Source organism: Bubalus bubalis, chromosome X (assembly GCF_019923935.1).
Source record: "Bubalus bubalis isolate 160015118507 breed Murrah chromosome X, NDDB_SH_1, whole genome shotgun sequence".
In the NCBI taxonomy this organism is placed as follows: Eukaryota; Metazoa; Chordata; class Mammalia; order Artiodactyla; family Bovidae; genus Bubalus; species Bubalus bubalis.
The window spans coordinates 126,307,054-126,328,531 of record NC_059181.1 but is presented as its reverse complement, the minus strand read 5'-3'; the positions used below and the strand labels follow the sequence as shown (position 1 = coordinate 126,328,531).

General features: G+C 38.7%; 1 protein-coding gene and 1 long non-coding RNA gene across 2 annotated transcripts in view; both read right to left on the bottom strand.

The window, feature by feature from the left end:
• The window catches only part of DOCK11 (dedicator of cytokinesis 11), a 509,230-nt gene that overhangs the window by 182,110 nt on the left and 305,642 nt on the right, over nucleotides 1–21,478 (bottom strand). The gene's annotated exons all lie outside the window — the stretch shown is intronic.
• Nucleotides 2,123–5,306, bottom strand: LOC112582272. The gene is made up of 3 exons (XR_003106803.3): nucleotides 5,155–5,306; nucleotides 4,190–4,299; nucleotides 2,123–2,266 (listed from the first exon to the last, which is right to left on the bottom strand). It is a non-coding gene; the product is annotated as an uncharacterized LOC112582272 (long non-coding RNA).

Sequence of the window (21,478 nt, the reverse complement as noted above, 5' to 3'; positions counted from 1 at the left end):
TTAATGTATTTTAGAATTAACTAGTCATATCTAGCTTTTGATGTGTTTCAATCTCTCTAGCAAGTTAACTATCAACTCATTTTATGTTTTTATATTCTGTATTATTACAAAAATGTTTAAGATAATATTTACTAAAAACAAAATAGAAAATAAGTAAAATTTACTATATGATGATTTGACTTTTACTGTAAATCATACATTCTAAGTGCTTGAAGATTCTAGTTACTTAAAACTTTTATTAATGTACTTTATAATTAAGTATTTTTTTTTTAAATTTTATTTTATTTTTAAACTTTACATAACTGTATTAAGTATTAATATCTAACTTTTGATGTTTTTCAATCTGGCAAGTTAACTATCAACTTATGTTTTTATATTCTGCATTATTACAAAAAATGTTTAATATTTACTAAAAACTAAATAGAAAATAAGTTAAAATTTAACTACTCTATTATGATGGTCAAAACCCGGGTGCTTTTATGTACTTCACGTCTGCTTGCTTTTTTTTTAAGAACATTTATTTGGCCACACAGGGTCTTAGGTGTCGTATGTGGGATCTACTTCCCTGTCCAGAAATTGACTGGGACCCCTGCATTTGCAGTGCAGCGTCTTAGCTACAGGGAAATCCCTAGGTTTTTTGTTTGTTTTGTTTTGGGGGGTCTTTGGGGTGGTTTTATGATTTTTTTTCCTTTTGAGCAAAAGTAGAAAAGGAAGAAAGAGGAAGGAATTGTGTAAACAAAGGTGGTACTTGGAATGAGATAAAACCTTCTGATTTTACTTCCAAAGGACATGCAGTTTATGAAAATCCTTTGCTTATATTCTATTATATATGGTAAAGAGGAAATGGTAAATTATAAATAATAAAATTATACATCAAGGTAAAGAGAACAGCCTGGAAAAGAACCTGACACCATACAAATCTGTATAATGTTCCTGTGAAGATAACGACAGCATTCCTTACCCTCAGAGAACCCTTCCTGTCTTTTTCCTTGCGTTTGATTTTGTAAATCCTGGGTCAAATAAAAGCTACAGTGTTAAATATGACTTTTGATTATTGTTATTTTCTTCTGTTTACATTGGTCATTTAATGCATTCTATGCTGTGCATGAAAAAAATACTCTAGCACTTCTAAAACTATTGCCTCACTTTAGTAAGTAAATGTTAGTCACTCAGTCGTGCCCAACTCTTTGCCACCCCATGGACTGCAGCCCACCAGGCTCCTCTGTCCATGAGATTTTCCAGGCAAGGATACTGGAGTGGGTTGCCATTTCCTTCTCCAGGGGATCTTTCCAACCCAGGGATCGAACCCGGTCTCTTGCACTACAGGCATATTCTTTATTGACTGAGACACAAGGGAAGCTTTAGAAATTAATTTTAAAGAAAAATAATTATTTCAAAGAATCAAACCTGTATGATGGAAATGAATCTATTCTTTTTTTTTTTACTTTTATTTTTAAACTTTCAAATATTGTATTAGTTTTGCCAAATATTGAAATAAATCCACCACAGGTATACATGTGTTCCCCATCCTGAACCCTCCTCCCTCCTCCCTCCCCATACCATCCCTCTGGGTCGTCCCAGTGCACCAGCCCCAAGCATCCAGTATCGTGCATCGAACCTGGACTGGCAACTCGTTTCATACATGATATTTACATGTTTCAATGCCATTCTCCCAAATCTTCCCACCCTTTCCCTCTCCAACAGAGTCCATAAGACTGTTTTATACATCAGTGTCTCTTTTGCTGTCTCATACACAGGGTTACTGTTACCATCTTTCTAAATTCCATATATGCGTTAGTATACTGTATTGGTGTTTTTCTTTCTGGCTTACTTCACTCTGTATAATAGGCTCCAGTTTCATCCACCTCATTAGAACTGATTCAAATGTATTCTTTTTAATGGCTGAGTAATACTCCATTGTGTATATGTACCATACCTTTCTTATCCATTCATCTGCTGATGGACATCTAGGTTGCTTCCATGTCCTGGCTATTATATGTTAAAATATAGGAACATTCTAAGGTCAAAGTCTTCAAAGTTCTGTTTGTAATGTGCCTGTGTCCTACATGCAGATGATGGTCAAATATTTGTTACATGAACTTGTGAACCTGTGACGGTGGAGTGCAGTCTATGATTAATATGCTGGTAACTCACCTTCAGAAATCATTTTTACTATATACAAATAGCACATCAAGAGGCTTCTGATTTCATATTGATCCAATCGGTTATACTGGGATACACTACTCCTTGTAGAACTCTGCCGAGTCTGTAATACAAAGATAAGGCTTTTGTGAAACAATGCTGGTATTTTAGCTTCCCATAGCCTTTAACTCAATAACATTTTAGTCCTGTTTGGGAAACTTCTAAGCACGTCACAGATAACCACATTTGGAAGGTAAATGGGCTGAATCTTTGTTGCTACTGCACCTAGTAATATCACTGGAAATTATCTTGCAGTCTTCATCAAGATATGGCCATGAATATACGGTGTATGTTTCATTCCCTAAGTCCTGTGTTTTAGTAAGGTAACGTTTAAATCATATGTGGGTATTCTAGGAAAAATAGCCTTTATGTCAAGGAGAAACTTACATTTTAAACTTTTTAACTTGAATCTCTCATTAAGAGTTTATTAAAATTCAACTTCTAAATAATAGTTCAGAAAAATCCATCTTAAAAGGAAGCTTAATAATATTACAAGATAATTTTACTAAGAAGGACCCAGTAATACTTCAAAATTGGAGCCTCTACAAAGTAGTGATGTTCCTATTATTTAGTGACTTTTGTTTAAATATCAGTTAAGCATGACAAGATCTGACTTATTCGGGGATTTATATGAATACAGTAATAACAGTGTCCTAAAGAATTTACCCTTGTTAGAAACCAGTGCTTTCAGCTGAGCTAACCTGGGCTGAGGCTATAGACTTCCAATGTAGGAGTTACTAAAAACTTTTACTTGGGACAAAACATCTAGGTTCGGAATGCTTGCTAGCTGTGTGACTACTGGCAAGTCATTAACCTCTTTGTCCTTTGTGTGCCTTACCCATGACAGTATCTGTTGTCTTATTTCTACATGGTGTGAACTAAGAACTTTATGATTAAATAAAGCCCATGGGGTAGCAAAGCGTTGGATATAATTTAGCGAATGAACAACAACCATGGGCAAAGACTCAAGGTAGTCTATATAGAGTGGTTCTCAAGTGGATGGTTCCCAACCAGCAGCGTCAGCATCACCTGGGAACTTAGAAATACAAATGAGCAGGCCCCCAGACCGACAGAAACAGGATGAAGCTCAGCTCTCTATTTGTATTTTTTTTTGGAATTTCATTCATTTATTTTTTTAATTTAAATTTATTTATTTTAATTAGAGGCTAATTACTTTACAATATTGTATTGGTTTTGCCATACATCAACATGAATCTTCCACAGGTGTACACGTGATTTTTTATAAAGTCGCCCAGATGATTCTGATACACAGTGAGAACACCATGATCTAGGAGAAGAAGTGCTGAAATTAGAAAACTTGGGTTTAGGTCTGGCCCTGCCATAGTTGTCTGGCTGCCCTAAGTCACAATCCCAGTTTTCATTTGTAAATTCAGAGTTGGAATTTATTATTTTTATGGACCCTTCTAACTAATTTTATATGGTTCTATGATTTCATGTAGCAGCATGACAAGGCTTTACTGGTCTAAAATGAGGTTTCTCTATCTCGAGGCTGACCTATCCCAAACTTTAACGTTAGGCTTGAAACAATCTCATGGAAAAGTTGGTATATTCTGATTAAGTGATTCTGGGATGTTGAGATTATCAATCTGGGGACCTAATTTTTTTTTCATCCCAAGTTAAGGTCATTATTCTTAGAAAAGAATAAAAAGCTGAATTAATCCTGCCAGGGAGTGATTTAAGTGATAAGGGTATATTAGGCATTTTAAATTTGAACCTTCCCTCTCTAGAACAGGTTTACAGATTCAAAGTTAGAACTCTGAAAGATGAATACCTTATCCTCTGTAAACAGTTTTTAAGATATCCAAGTAGCAGCTGCCAGGATAGGAAGGAACTGCTACATTATGGGATACTTTTTATAGATATAGTATAGACTACAGGCGAGTAGAGAGCTCCTTATGTACATAAAAAGAAAGACTGTCATAGTTAAAACATCACCAGGGTTAACCTATATATTTTAGGGTCTTACATTTTCACCAGTGCTGCCCTGATCTGGAAATCCGGTTGCTCCTTCTGGGATGAGGGAACCTCTTGAATCTTCCCTCTTAATTCCATGTCCGTTTTGAAAAGACCCATAAGCTGGAAAAAGCCAAGTCCTTGTTAGCAACAGGAGGAACTGTCAAAAATAGTTTGAAAACTAAGTACTGGGTTAATTGGGCTTCCCAGGTGGTGCTAGTGTTAAAAACCTGCCTGCCAATGCAGGAGGCATAAGAGATGCAAGTTGGATCCCTGGGTTGGGAAGATCTCCAGGAACAGGGCATGGCAGCCCACTCCAGTATTCTTGACTGGAGGGAGGAGGACAGAGGAGCCTGGCAGGCTACAGTCCATAGGCTCACAGAGAATTGGACATGACTGAAGTGGCTCAGCACTGGGTTAATTTTGGTAATTTTGGTTAATTTTACCAAATACCTATTTCTTTTACCAAATATCTATTTCATATTTTAAGAAATAGATCTTGGGCATCTAAAATGTGAATTTTATATACTATATTAAAACACCATAGGAAGCCAAATAAAGTGTAAGCAAGTTGTTTTACCTCGAAACACTTAACATTATGAAACTACAAGAAATTCCTTGGAAGTCATAACATAAAGGCAAACAATGAGACAATTTTATAGTTAAGGAAACTTTGGCCCAGAAAAGGGAAGTCTCTTGTCCAAGACTGGAGACAGATAAGAGGATTGGGAAACTAGTGTTTTTCTCATTATCCTCCATTTTCTTAGTATACTAAGCTACTTTTTTCTATAACCTGAAACAAGGAAACCTAAGCAAAGAAACATGGCACAAATTGTGAGTCAGATTTTAATTAAACTTTGGTAGAGATCATGCTATATATAGTTTTATCATGAAATATTTCAAAAAATATAGAAAAGTATAGGGTACATTTCTAGATAGCCATACCATGTATAATCTTTAAAGGAAGGACTTAATTACCAGTGTCTTTGTCAGTGCTCAGACTCCCTCTATTTGTAGGTGAAGTGAAGCCACATGCAAACTCATCCCTGGATGCCTGTAACACAATGTGATATCTCTGTCACTTAAACAAATTTGTACACTAGGATAAGAAATCAGAATTATCAGAATGAAAGGGTACCCCAATTTTAAACAAAGCTCACTGCGAAAGTCTAAATCAGGTATCAGTACTGGTATTTAGGTGACTTCTCTTTTAAAAATGGATCTGAGTATACTGTTATAACTATGACCTCTGGCAAAGTGATACAACTCTAGGTGGCTGGTAAAAGCTGCAACTCGTGTGGTCTGAACATGGTTCCATTCTCCTCCTTGAACCAAAGGCAGTACTAGAAGGAGAGGTGTGACCAGAGGCCCTACATGAACTTGAGCTGCAAAAGAAAGAACAGGTAAGTGAAATATTTCCACATATCAGTGTTGAATGTTGTGGAGTGAGCATAAGCATGAGTGACTGTGAAGAAAGGCTCGCTTGACACTCGCTTGACACCAGGTAGGTGATGCAGCATCTGCATTTAGCTGATTTACATAATTGGGAGCTACAGGCAATCAAGCCCTCAGTGAGGCTTAAAAGCAGCTTTCTCAGGAACCCGGGGCAGGCTTGACAAATCTGCAGACATTTATTATGGGGAATTTCCAAAGGAAGCTGTGAGGAACACAGTTTTTCCTGCCACCCACTCAGCTACTGAACATGTGATGGGGATCTTTGGCCATACAGAGCATGGAGTGGGGGTAGGGCAGGAGCTATTCACCCTACTGGGCAAACTATAAAGTACACACCACATTTTAAAATGGTGACTGGTCAATGGAGCATGTCTGGAAGATTGTAACCGAGAATGTAAAGGGTTTGAAACAACAAATGATGAAGTGGAGCTAGCTGGTCTGGAGAAACATTTAGAAGGGACATGTATGAAGGGGTACTGTGTGGAGGTAGAAGTGGATGTGCTCTGTGTACCTCTAGAAGGCAAAACCAGGACAAGTGGATAGAAAATCATGTAGATCAAATGCAAGAAGGAAAGTTCAAATACAACTATGGCTAAAGGTTGTTTTTGCCAAGTGGGAGACTGATCATCTCCAATGTTCCCTGCAACTCTAAGATTCTAAGGGGAGAAAGAAAACACAGACCACACATGATGAGTTAAAAGCCGCTCGCCAGAAGTGCTGAAACAAGGCTGTCAAAGGGAGGGAGAGGTGAAGGAATATAGTTTAAGGCCTGGAGCCTAACATTTTGGAAAGTGAATGTTTTGTTCAGTTTTCCAGGTGAATAAATAGATGAAGGCATATAACAGCAGCAAATCTTAAAAACAACACACTGAGCACAAGGGATTCTTGGTGTTCCCTTGGACCTCATTACTCAAAGTATGGTCCTTAGGCCAGAAGAGCCAAAACTTTGTTTGAAACGTATAATCTCAAATTCCACCCCAGGGCTACTTCATTAGAATTTATCTTAATTCCCCAGATGATCTATATGCACATTAAGATTTGAGAAGTACTGCTACAGGAAAAAGTATAAATTTAAAATGTTGTAAAAGGTGAACTATTGAGACCATACAGCATATGACCCTAGTTCCAAATGCAGTCAATAAACAGGATAAAATGCCAACAGAAATACATCACGAATTGTCTTAATTCACTCTTTACAAAGCTAAGTAACTGTTATTATTTTATTTTTCATATGGCTTTGATTTCAAGAGCTTATACCATCATCACCATTTTTCGGCAGTTCTCTAATTTTCCAGTGTCCTACTATGGTTTTTCCAGTAGTCATGTATGGATGTGAGAGTTGGACTATCAAGAAAGCTGAGTGCCGAAGAATTGATACTTTTGAACTGTGGTGTTGGAGAAGACTCTTGAGAGTCCCTTGGACAGCAAGGAGATCCAACCAGTCCATCCTAAAGGAGATCAGTCCTGAGTGTTCATTGGAAGGACTGATGCTGAAGCTGAAACTCCAATACTTGAGCCACCTGATGCCAAGAACTGATTCATTTGAAAAGACCCTGATGCTGGGAAAGATTGCAGGCAGGAGGAGAAGGGGACAACGGAGGATGAGATGGTTGGATGGAATCACTGACTCAATGGACATGAGTTTGAGTAAACTCCGGGAGTTGGTGATGGACAGGGAGACCTGGCATGCTGCAGTTCATGGTGTCACAAAGAGTCGGACACGACTGAGCAACTGAACTGAACTGAGCTGACTTAATATTTGAGAGGCAGTATAGTCTAGGAGCACAGATTTTGAATTTTAGATACACATGAATCCCAGAGCTCTTGTTACTAGTGACTTGATTGTGATCAAATCACTTAACCATAGTTTTCTCTTTACTAACATGAGGATAATAACAGTAATATAAATCCATGTGAGCTAATATTTAATATAGTGTCTGGCATATACTGAGTCCTCAATAAATTTTAGCTATGATTCTTAATATTATAGCTTCTAGATGGGATTTCATTTCAGTTCAGATAGTGATTACTAGGGAAGGAGATACTACACCCTTCTTAGGTGAACAGGAACACAGGTAAAACACAAGCAGTCAGGGCAAACACATTAAAAGTTTTGTCTGCACAAAAGACAGAAAACCATCTAAGAATCAATTAACAGAAGACAGATTAGACAAATAAAATAAGGTGTATTCATATGATAGCATACTATGCAGATTTTTTTTTTTAGGTTTTTTTTAATTTTATTTTATTTTTAAACTTTACATAACTGTATTAGTTTTTCCAAATATCAAAATGAATCCGCCACAGGTACACATGTGTTCCCCATCCTGAACCCTCCTCCCTCCTTCCTCCCCATACCATCCCTCTGGGTCGTCCCAGTGCACCAGCCCCAAGCATCCACTATCGTGCATCGAACCTGGACTGGCAACTCGTTTCATACATGATATTTTACATGTTTCAATGCCATTCTCCCAAATCTTCCCACCCTCTCCCTCTCCCACAGAGTCTATAAGACTGTTCTATACATCACTGTCTCTTTTGCTGTCTCGTACACAAGGTTATTGTTACCATCTTTCTAAATTCCATATATATGCGTTAGTATACTGTATTGGTGTTTTTCTTTCTGGCTTACTTCACTCTGTGTAATAGGCTCCAGTTTCATCCACCTCATTAGAACTGATTCAAATGTATTCTTTTTGATGGCTGAGTAATACTCCATTGTGTATATGTACCATTGCTTTCTTATCCATTCATCTGCTGATGGACATCTAGGTTGCTTCCATGTCCTGGCTCTTATAAACAGTGCTGCGATGAACATTGGGGTACATGTGTCTCTTTCCCTTCTGGTTTCCTCAGTGTGTATGCCCAGCAGTGGGATTGCTGGATCATAAGGCAGTTCTATTTCCAGTTTTTTAAGGAATCTCCACACTGTTCTCCATAGTGGCTGTACTAGTTTGCATTCCCACCAACAGTGGAAGAGGGTTCCCTTTTCTCCACACCCTCTCCAGCATTTATTACTTGTAGACTTTTGGATCGCAGCCATTCTGACTGGCGTGAAATGGTACCTCATAGTGGTTTTGATTTGCATTTCTCTGATAATGAGTGATGTTGAGCATCTTTTCATGTGTTTGTTAGCCATCTGTATGTCTTCTTTGGAGAAATGTCTATTTAGTTCTTTGGCCCATTTTTTGATTGGGTCATTTATTTTTCTGGAGTTGAGCTGTAGGAGTTGCTTGTATATTCTCGAGATTAGTTGTTTGTCAGTTGCTTCATTTGCTATTATCTTCTCCCATTCCGAAGGCTGTCTTTTCACCTTGCTAATAGTTTCCTTTGATGTGCAGAAGCTTTTAAGGTTAATTAGGTCCCATTTGTTTATTTTGGCTTTTATTTCCAATATTCTGGGAGGTGGGTCATAGAGGATCCTGCTGTGATGTATGTCAGAGAGTGTTTTGCCTATGTTCTCCTCTAGGAGTTTTATAGTTTGTGGTCTTACATTGAGATCTTTAATCCATCTTGAGTTTATTTTTGTGTATGGTGTTAGAAAGTGTTCTAGTTTCATTCTTTTACAAGTGGTTGACCAGATTTCCCAGCACCACTTGTTAAAGAGATTGTCTTTAATCCATTGTATATTCCTGCCTCCTTTGTCAAAGATAAGGTGTCCATATGTGCGTGGATTTATCTCTGGGCTTTCTATTTTGTTCCATTGATCTATATTTCTGTCTTTGTGCCAGTACCATACTGTCTTGATAACTCTGGCTTTGTAGTAGAGCCTGAAGTCAGGTAGGTTGATTCCTCCAGTTCCATTCTTCTTTCTCAAGATCTCTTTGGCTATTCGAGGTTTTTTGTATTTGCATACAAATTGTGAAATTATTTGTTCTAGCTCTGTGAAGAATACTGTTGGTAGCTTGATAGGGATTGCATTGAATCTATAAATTGCTTTGTGTAGTATACTCATTTTCACTATATTGAATCTTCCAATCCATGAACATGGTATATTTCTCCATCTGTTAGTGTCCTCTTTGATTTCTTTCACCAGTGTTTTATAGTTTTCTATATATAGGTCTTTAGTTTCTTTAGGTAGATATATTCCTAAGTATTTTATTCTTTCCATTGCAATGGTGAATGGAATTGTTTCCTTAATTTCTCTTTCTGTTTTCTCATTATTAGTGTATAGGAATGCAAGGGATTTCTGTGTGTTGATTTTATATCCTGCAACTTTACTATAGTCATTGATTAGTTCTAGTAATTTTCTGGTGGAGTCTTTAGTGTTTTCTATGTAGAGGATCATGTCATCTGCAAATAGTGAGAGCTTTACTTCTTCTTTTCCAATTTGGATTACTTTTATTTCTTTTTCTGCTCTGATTGCTGTGGCCAAAACTTCCAAAACTATGTTGAATAGTAATGGTGAAAGTGGGCACCCTTGTCTCGTTCCTGACTTTAGAGGAAATGCTTTCAATTTTTCACCATTGAGGATAATGTTTGCTGTGGGTTTGTCATATATAGCTTTTATTATGTTGAGGTATGTTCCTTCTATTCCTGCTTTCTGGAGAGTTTTGATCATAAATGGATGTTGAATTTTGTCAAAGGCTTTCTCTGCATCTATTGAGATAATCATATGGTTTTTATTTTTCAATTTGTTAATGTGGTGTATTACATCGATTGATTTGCGGATATTGAAGAATCCTTGCATCCCTGGGATAAAGCCCACTTGGTCATGGTGTATGATCTTTTTAATGTGTTGTAGGATTCTGATTGCTAGAATTTTGTTAAGGATTTTTGCATCTATGTTCATCAGTGATATTGGCCTGTAGTTTTCTTTTTTTGTGGGATCTTTGTCAGGTTTTGGTATTAGGGTGATGGTGGCCTCATGGAATGAGTTTGGAAGTTTACCATCCTCTGCAATTTTCTGGAAGAGTTTGAGCAGGATAGGTGTTAGCTCTTCTCTAAATTTTTGGTAGAATTCAGCTGTGAAGCCGTCTGGACCTGGGCTTTTGTTTGCTGGAAGATTTTTGATTACAGTTTCAATTTCCGTGCTTGTGATGATGGGTCTGTTAAGATTTTCTATTTCTTCCTGGTCGAGTTTTGGAAAGTTGTACTTTTCTAAGGATTTGTCCATTTCCTCCACGTTGTCCATTTTATTAGCATATAATTGTTGATAGTAGTCTCTTATGATCCTTTGTATTTCTGTGTTGTCTGTTGTGATCTCTCCATTTTCATTTCTGATTTTATTGATTTGATTTTTCTCCCTTTGTTTCTTGATGAGTCCGGCTAATGGTTTGTCAATTTTATTTATCCTTTCAAAAAACCAGCTTTTGGTTTTGCTGATTTTTGCTATGATCTCTTTTGTTACTTTTGCATTTATTTCTGCTCTAAGTTTTAAGATTTCTTTCCTTCTACTAACCCTGGGGTTCTTCATTTCTTCCTTTTCTAGTTGCTTTAGGTGTAGAGTTAGGTTATTTATTTGACTTTTTTCTTGTTTCTTGAGGTGTGCCTGTATTGCTATGAACTTTCCCCTTAGGACTGCTTTTACCGTGTCCCACAGGTTTTGGGTTGTTGTGTTTTCATTTTCATTCGTTTCTATGCAAATTTTGATTTCTTTTTTGATTTCTTCTGTGATTTGTTGGTTATTCAGCAGCGTGTGGTTCAGCCTCCATATGTTGGAATTTTTAATAGTTTTTCTCCTGAAATTGAGATCTAATCTTACTGCATTGTGGTCAGAAAAGATGCTTGGAATGATTTCAATTTTTTTGAATTTACCAAGGCTAGCTTTATGGCCCAGGATGTGATCTACCCTGGAGAAGGTTCCATGTGCGCTTGAGAAAAAGGTGAAATTCATTGTTTTGGGATGAAATGTCCTATAGATATCAATTAGGTCTAACTGGTCTATTGTATCGTTTAAAGTTTGTGTTTCCTTGTTAATTTTCAGTTTAGTTGATCTATCCATAGGTGTGAGTAGGGTATTAAAGTCTCCCACTATTACTGTGTTATTGTTAATTTCTCCTTTCATACTTGTTAGCATTTGTCTTACATACTGCGGTGCTCCCGTGTTGGGTGCATATATATTTATAATTGTTATATCTTCTTCTTGGATTGATCCTTTGATCATTATGTAGTGACCTTCTTTGTCTCTTTTCACAGCCTTTGTTTTAAAGTCTATTTTATCTGATATGAGTATTGCTACTCCTGCTTTCTTTTGGTCCCTATTTGCATGGAAAATCTTTTTCCAGCCCTTCACTTTCAGTCGGTATGTGTCCCCTGTTTTGAGGTGGGTCTCTTGTAGACAACATATGTAGGGGTCTTGTTTTTGTATCCATTCAGCCAGTCTTTGTCTTTTGGTTGGGGCATTCAACCCATTTACGTTTAAGGTAATTACTGATAAGTATGATCCGGTTGCCATTTACTTTATTGTTTTGGGTTTGAATTTATACACCGTTTTTGTGTTTCCTGTCTAGAGAATATCCTTTAGTATTTGTTGGAGAGCTGGTTTGGTGGTGCAGAATTCTCTCAGCTTTTGCTTGTCTGAAAAGCTTTTGATTTCTCCTTCATACTTGAATGAGATCCTTGCTGGGTACAATAATCTGGGCTGTAGGTTATTTTCTTTCATCATTTTAAGTATGTCTTGCCATTCTCTCCTGGCTTGAAGAGTTTCTATTGAAGATCAGCTGTTATCCTTATGGGTATTGCCTTGTGTCTTATTTGTTGTTTTTCCCTTGCTGCTTTTAATATTTGTTCTTTGTGTTTGATCTTTGTTAATTTGATTAATATTTGTCTTGGAGTGTTTCGCCTTGCATTTCTCCTGTTTGGGACTCTCTGGGTTTCTTGGACTTGGGTGATTATTTCCTTCCCCATTTTAGGGAAGTTTTCAACTATTATCTCCTCAAGTATTTTCTCATGGTCTTTCTTTTTGTCTTCTTCTTCTGGGACCCCTATGATTCGAATGTTGTAGCGTTTAATATTGTCCTGGAGGTCTCTGAGATTGTCCTCATTTCTTTTAATTTGTTTTTCTTTTATCCTCTCTGATTCATTTATTTCTACCATTCTATCTTCTAATTCACTAATCCTATCTTCTGCCTCTGTTATTCTACTATTTGTTGCCTCCAGAGTGTTTTTAATTTCACTTATTGCATTATTCATTATATATTGACTCTTGTTTATTTCTTCTAAGTCCTTGTTAAACCTTTCTTGCATCTTCTCAATCCTTGTCTCCAGGCTATTTATCTGTGATTCCATTTTAATTTCAAGATTTTGGATCAATTTCACTATCATTATTCGGAATTCTTTATCAGGTAGAGTCCCTATCTCTTCCTCTTTTGTTTGGTTTGGTGGGCATTTATCCTGTTCCTTTATCTGCTGGGTATTCCTCTGTCTCTTCATCTTGTTTAAATTGCTGAGTTTGGGGTGTCCTTTCTGTATTCTGGCAGTTTGTGGAGTTCTCTTTATTGTGGCATTTCCTCGCTGTGTGTGGGTTTGTCCTGGTGGTTTGTCAAGGTTTCCTGCTTAGGGAAGCTTGTGTCGATGTTCTGGTGGATGGAGCTGTATTTCTTCTCTCTGGAGTGTAATGAAATGTCCAGTAATGAGTTATGAGATGTCTATGGTTTTGGGGTGACTTTGGGCAGCCTGTATCTTGAAGCTCAGGGCTGTGTTCCTTTGTTGCTAGAGAATTTGCTTTATATGTCTTGCCCTGGAACTTGTTAGCCCGTGTGTGGTGCTTGGTTTCAGTGTTGGTTTCAGGCGTTTGATGAGCTCCATATTTCTTATTATATTTCAAAAATTTTTTTGAATTTATTTATTGGCCTGAGCCTGGTCTTCATTGCGGCACAAGGGATCTTTTCCTATCTTTTCTTTTAAGCTGTGCAATGCAGGATCCTCAGCTGTGGCATGTGGGATTTTTTAGTTGTAGCATTCGAACTTTTAGTTGGGACATGTGGGATCTAATTCCCCGACCAGGGATCAAACCCTGAATCCCTGCACTGGAAGCACAGAGTCCTAGTCACTGGACCACCAGGGAAGTTCCTAGGGTTGCAGTTTAACAAAGCTAAGTAACGGGTATATGTGTGCTCAGCATGTTCAGTTCAGTTCAGTTCAGTTCAGTTGCTCAGTGCTGTCTGACACTTTGCGACCCCATGGACAGTAGCACGCCAGGCCTCCCTATCCATCACCAAGTCCTGGAGTTTACTCAAACTCATGTCCATTGAGTCGGTGATGCCATCCAAACATCTCATCCTCTCTCATCCCCTTTTCCTCTCGCCTTCAATCTTTCCCAGCATCAGGATCTTTTCAAAGGAGTCAGTTCTTCATATCAGGTGGCCAAAGTATTGGAGTTTCAGCTTCAGCATCAGTCCTTCCAATGAACATTCAGGATTGATTTCTTTTAGGATGGACTGGTTGGATCCCCTTGCAGTCCAAGGGACACTCAAGAGTCTTCTCCAACACCAGAGTTCAAGGGCATCAATTCTTCAGCGCTCAGCTTTCTTTACAGTACAACTCTCACATCCGTACATGACTACTGGAAAAACCATAGCCTTGACTAGACAGACCTTTGTTGGCAAAGTAATGTCTCTGCTTTTTAATATGCTGTCTAGGTTGGTCATAACTTTTCTTCCAAGGAGTAAGCGTCTTTTTATTTCATGGCTGCAGTCACCATCTGCAGTGATTTTGGAGTCCCCAAAAATAAAGTCTGCCACTGTTTCCACTGTTTCTTCATCTATTTGCCATGAAGTGATGGGGGCAGATGCCATGATCTTTTTTCGGAATGTTGAGCTTTAAGCCAACTTTTTCACTCTCCTCTTTCACTTTCATCAAGAGGCTCTTTAGTTCTTCTTCACTTTCTGTCATAAGGGCTCAGCATGTTAGTCTCTATATATTTCTGTGGACTTGAAATGTTAACAATAACATATAAAAAACAAATAAAAGTAATCCAGTCATTTTGAGAAAAAAATTAGAAAATGGCTAAAAAATGAATTAATTGCATCATCCAAAATGTTAACATTTTAATCTAGGTTTTTTTCTTTGAATTCTAATATTTATTGAGCCTGTACTTCATGCTCAGTCAGGATTCAGAACATTGTAGATGCCTTGAACCAATAAAACTATGACATCCTGAATCACACCTGCCTTATGTGTTGCCAAAATCTCCAGCATAGGGTTTCAGCTCTGTTAACAAGTATCTTTAATGTAGGTTTAAAGCTTTTCACTGCACAAATATTCAATATTTCTCAAAGAGGGCACCCACAGTTTTCTGGAAATGATGGTAACTAATACTTTCATTGAGCATTTACTATGTGCGAGGATCTGTTCTGAGCACTTTATCTGTATTAACACATCTAATCATCACAACAACTCTCTGAAGTAGTGCCATTATTATCATAATCATCCCTATTTTCAACAGGAGGATGCTGAGGCACAGACAAGTTAAGTAACTTGCACAAGGTCACACAGTTGGTAAATGATGGAGCCGAGATTCAGACCAGACAGTCTGTCTCCAGAGCCCTTGCTCTTAACCACTGTGAAATCTTATTTTCAGTATCGCTAATTTTACAATAATAATGCTTTCAGTTTGTTGCATGTGGCAAATGGACATGAGTCCATAATTGACCTCCAATGTGGCACTGCCTTAATTAATTTCATTTCGTGTGTGAATGGCTTGTCTCAATCAGAGAGAAAGCTTTTGAAAGGCAGACACCATGTTTTAAGACAATATTTTTTTGTAGGTCCCTATGTCATTCAATAGCGTTATTTGCCCATGGAAAATTTGCAATATTTACTGAATGATTGAAGCGAAATACAAGAAAAATCATGAACCTTTCCACACAGAAGCATAAAAGGTTAATTTCTTAGGTCAATCAGGAAAGATATTCCTCAAGAGACTTTTCTGTGATATTGGTTTTCATTAATCTTTTTGTTAACAAAAGCGCTTTTGAGATATAAAGTGAATTTAATGATTTTCAGTATTGCCATTGAGTTGTATGATCATCACCTTAATCAACTTAAAACCTTATCATCACTCTGCCTCAAAAATCCCTGTGTCCATTAACACCACTTTGGAGCCTTTCCTCTTTTCTTCCCACATCTCCTCCCAGCCCTAGGCAAGCTCTAAACTAGTTTCTGTCTCTAAGGACCTGCATCTTCCAGATGTCTTTCAATATGTGTTTTTTGTGTGACTAACTTCTCTCACTTAGCTAATATTTTTAAGGTGGTTGTTGTTGTTCAGTCGCTCAGTTGTGTCCGACTCTTTGAGACCCCATTGATTGCAGCATGCCAGGCTTCCCTGTACTTCACAATCTCCAGGAGTTTGCTCAAACTCATGTCCATTGAGTCGTTGATGCCATCCAACCATCTCATCCTCTCTCGTCCCCTCTCCTTCTGCCCTCAATCTTTCCCAGGAACAGGGTCTTTTCCAATTAGTCAGCTCTTCACATGAGGTGGTCAAAGTATTGGAGCTTCAGTTTCAGCATCAGTCCTTCCAATGAATATCCCTACAATGAACTATTATCTGGCAATAAAAAGGAATGCCTCATTAACTATTTTATGCAACCAACTTACTAATGTATTGCAAGATTCCAGACCTATTTATACTTAGTTTTAAAAAAGTATTTGGTAGTAAAATATTCCTAACACAAATTTTTTTCCATTTTAAGTGTACAATTCAGTGACATTAAGAATATTCACATTGCTGTGCACCCATCACTAATATCCATCTCCAGAAGTTTTTCATCATCCCAATCTGAAATGCTGTGTGAATTAAGTAATAGCTCCCCACTCTTCCCTCCCCTCCAGCCTCTGGCAACCACCACTGTTCTTTCTGTTTCTATGAAGTTGACTCTTCTAGATAACACAGATAAGAGGAATAATACACTATTTGTCCATTTGTTACTGGCTTATTTCATTTAGCATAAAGTCTTCAGTGTTCATCATTGTTTTAGCATTGTCAGAATTTCCTTCCTTTTTAAGAATGCATAATATTCCACTACATTTTGATCATCCATCCGTCAAGGGATGTTTAGGCTGCGTCCACGATTCAGCTGTTGTGAAAAATGCTGGTATGAACGTGGATGTACAAATGCGTGTTAAAGTCACTGCTTTCAATTCTTTTAGATATATATCTAGAAGTAGAATGCGTGGAACATATGAAAGCCCTGTTTAACTTTTTGAGGAACTGCCCAGACTTTTCACAGTAGCCAGTTATCCACAGTAGCTTCATCATTTTATATTCCTACCAGCAGTGACCCAGCATTCCAATTTCTCTAGATCCTCGTCAAAACTTGTTCTTTTCCTTTCTTTTTAAAATAATAGTCATCCTGATGAGTGGGAAGTGGTGCATCATTGTGGTTCAGATTTGCATTTTCCTAATGATTATGCCATATTTTCCTGAGCTATATTATCCAAGAACTACCTTACAAGATTTTAAAAAATTGTTTACAGAACAAATAATTCCCACACATATTATTAAATTTACTTATTTGAAGTCAAGTATATCCCTTACTGTGGAAAGCAAATTGCATAAATATGGAAGTTCCTGGGCTGGACACTTGTCATAGGTTAATCTTCCCAGGAAGTGAACTCTGAGGAAGTTCAGAGTGCAGGATGTTAAGGAAGGAGTGCCCTTGGGATGAACACCTGTGGGAGATGGGGAAACAAAGTTCAATTGCAGTTCCCAAAAGTTTTAAGAGTTTAAAGTTGTCCTGAGATCAAAAACTGTGAGAGCCACAGGCCTAGAATGTATTAGGGGAAGTGAAACCCGCTCAGAGTCACTTCAAATCAAATTCTTACCTGACTACTACAACTGGAAGACCCAGGACTTCCCTGGTGGATCAGTGCTTAAGATAACATGCTCCCAATGCAGGGGTTCTGGGTTCGATCCTGGGTCAGGGAACTAGATTCCTCATGCTGCAACTAAAATGAAATTTGTAAAAAACTGCATGTCACAATGATGGTCAAAGATCCCAAGTGAGCAACTAAAACTTGATGCACCTAAAAACATAAAAAATTCTAATACGCACTCTCCCATTTCCTGCCTCTCTCTCCTCTATTCCTGGTCCTACTTTTTCCTAAGACTGTCTCACGTCTCTAGGTGTGTTTCACTCTGCACCAGGTCTCCGGCATGTATTTGGGGGTTTTATTGTTTTTGGCTGCACTGGGTCTTCATTGCAACATGCAGTTTTAGTTGCTAAGGGCACATAGCATCTTGGTTCCCCGACCAGGGATGGAAACCATGTTCCCTGCATTGGAAGGAAGATTCTCAACCACTGGACCACCAGGGAAGTCCCCTTCAGCATATGTTTATCTCACCTTCTTCTCCACATCTTTTCTGTGGATTTCAAGACATTAAACTGCTCCTGTTTTCCACACTGGCAGAAGCATTCACTTTGGTGAAGACAGTTATAATACATTATATATAGTTTGTATTTTTAGAACTTGTGAATCCCAGAGAGGCCTTTTGTTACTGTACATGCTAACAGGGATGTATAGCATCTCTTTCACATTGTATGTTGATATTGCACTTTTGGAACAACTTTCAAAAAATACTGAGAGCATCTATTTACTGTTTACTGTGAAGAATAAAAGTATATACAAAATTGCTATCAAAAGATTATGGGATGATTTGAGAGAATGGTATTGAAACATGTACATTACCATACGTAAAATAGATGACCAGTACAAGTTCCATGCATGAAGCAGGGCACCCAAAGCCGGTGCTCGGGGACAACCCAGAGGGATAGGGTGAGGAGGGAGGTGGTAAGGGGGTTCTGATTCATGTTGATGTGTGGCAAAACCCATCACAGTATTGTAATTATCCTCCAAGTAAAATTAATTAATTTAAAAGAGATTAGACTCTCATATTTTTGTGAAGCCCATTCAAAATACAGACCTTCAACACCTCAGTTTGTTTCAATCCAAGCACAGAAACCACCAGAGAACATAAAAACACCCAAAACTCCACCAAGTTCCAGTGTTCCTCTAGTGATATAATCTCTTTTGAAAGAATGTCATGCTACCCAGGACACAGAAAATGAAGATATGAAGTAAGTGGGGTGAGGAATAGTCATGGCAATCAAATACCAGGTAAGAAGAAGGTTTTCTATTTGGTCTGGGGAGATTTGATTTTGGAAATATAAAGTGTTACTTTCTCCAGGCATCACACATGTGCACATGCACACACAAAGTACGTAGCTGCTAAATTTAGTTGTGGTTCTGTCACAACAATAACAAAGTTTCCTTCTGACCACAATGTGTTTGCATACAAATGGTTCCTCTTTCCAGGCTCTGCTTAGTACATACACAAATTCCTAGTATGGTGACCCCCACACTCTCACAGCGGGACAACTTCTTGAGAGCAGACAGCCAGGATCCGGCCACCCTCTCTAGGAAGAGACACAAGGAATTAAACTGCTTCCTAGCTGGTGGGTGCTGCGGCCTTAGACCCATTTCACAGAAACTGATAATCGCAGCTGATTCAGTTTCACCGTGGCCAGCCTAGAATGACACGCAAATGAAGCCCCGTGTTGGGGGGGACAGCCATCACCTTGTGGAATGGGATTCAGTCAAGGTGCCACTGTCTTCTCCCGCACCTACTGCGCCACAGAGCCGCAGCACACAGACTCCTCCCCAAAGGGCTTCACCACCGAGCTGCCTTGGGGATGGAGGGCTGAGCGCAAACAGGAAATCAAATGGCGTAAAGGAGAAATGAAAGAAAAGGGACTGAAAACAAATGGGATATTGTCAGCAGAAAGGAGAACAACAGAAGCGGAACCTCAAGATACAAGGGAACACTAAAGATGAAAGAGTTCTAGAACTTCTAATAATAGTTCCCAGTTAGGAGTGCTTACTCTGTGTTAGGCACTGGATAAGCATTTCATGTGAGTTTGTTCATCTCATTCAATACTGACAACAAACCCTGTGGTATGTATATTTTACAAAAAATAAAACATGCTCTTGCAATGAAGAGCCCCCCAGCCACACACACACAACATTTAAAAGAAATCGAAAGAGGAGGTGATAAAAAGAAACAGAAAAAATGGAACAAACAGAAAGCACAAAACCAGATGGTAGAAATAAGTTGAAACATACTAGAACTAAACTCTACAGTTAAAAGACAATGATTGCCTATAGGATAGAAAACAAAGAGATTTGCACTCTATGCTGTTTCCAAGAGCACATCTAAAACATAGCAGAGACAGGCGAGTAAGGATGTGTGGAAAGGTACAAGGTACACAGTACTAACCAAAAGAAAGCTTATGAAGTGAGACTAATATTAGTCAAAACAGAACCTGAGGCCAATAACATTCACAGATTAATGAAACCTACTTCTTAGTGATTAATAACTCGGTTCTCTATGTGCTCAATCCATCAGTCATATCCAGTTGTTTGCGACCCTTTGGACTGTAGCTCACCAGGCTCCTCTGTCCATGGGATTCTCCAGACAAGAATACTGGAGTGAGTTGCCATGCCCTCCTCCAGGAGATCTTCCCAACCCTGGGGTCGAACCCGTATCTGCTGTACTGGCAGGCAGATTCTTTATCACTAAGCTATTGGCGAAGCCCTCGATGGTTCACTATGAAGCTATAACAGTTCTAGATTTGCATGCCTCTGATGAAATAGCTTCAAAAATACATCTTTGTAAAGCAAAAATGAACAGAATTATAAGGAGAGCTTGATAGATCCACCACCAGAGTATCATAGTGGGAGATTTTAACATGTCTCAGTGACTGGCAGGTTCAATAAGAAAAGGAAAAGCTCAGCAAGTGCATGGATTTGACCAACACAACCCACAGACTTGATATAATGTAAACACACAGAACACTGGGCTCCATAATTGGAGAATTGTTCCTCAAACACTCATGGAACATTTACAAATATCAGCTATGCATTGTGTCATAAAGCAAACCTAATCAAATCTGCAAGGCTTGGTACCATCCTGGGAAGTGAGAATGCAGAGGAGTTAAGTGCTGGCCTTGGCTTCTGTGACTTAGAAGTGGGGAGGCTGGTCCAGAGAGCCCAAGGCCACGGCCCAGCACCAGGAATGCGACCCACAACGTGGTCTAGCTGCAGTCATGCTGCTTTAAGTAGCAGCGAGTCAGAAAGAGCAATCCAGGGAAGGAGCTGTGGGCGATATGGTGTCATTTCGTTGGGGAACTAAATCAAGACAGGTGTTGCTGCTCCCCTGCCCTCCCCCAAGCCTGGTGTTTTCCAAGTGAATAGTGAGACTTCCATTCCTTGCTTGCTGAAGCAAATGTCCAGCAGCCTGATAAGCAAAGTGACCTCTAAGTTCAGCTCAGTTCAGTTGCTCTGACTCTTTGCGACTGCATGGACTGAAGTATGCCAGGCTTCCCTGTCCATCACCAACTCCTGGAGTTTGCCCAAGTTCATGTCCATTGAATAGGTGATGCCATCCAACCATTTAATCCTCTCTCGTCCCCTTCTCCTCCCACCTTCAATCATTCTCAGCATCAGGGTCTTTTCAAAAGAGTCAGTTCTTTGCATCAGGTGGCCAAAGATTTGGAGTTTCAGATGCAACATCAGTCCTTACAATGAATATTCAGGACTGATTTCCTTTAGGATGGACTGGTTGGATCTCCCTGCAGACCAAGGGACTCTCAAGAGTCTTCTCCAACACCACAGTTCAAAGGCATCAATTCTTTGGCACTCAGCTTTCTGTATAGTCCAGTTCTCACACCCATACATGACTACTGGAAAAACTGAACCTTTGGCTAGAAGGACCCTTGTTGGCAAAGCAATGTCTCTGCTTTTTAATATGCTGTCTAGGTTGGTCATAACTTTTCTCCCAAGGAGCTTTTCTTCTTTTAATTTCATGGCTGCAGTCACCATCTGCAGTCATTTTGGAGCCCAA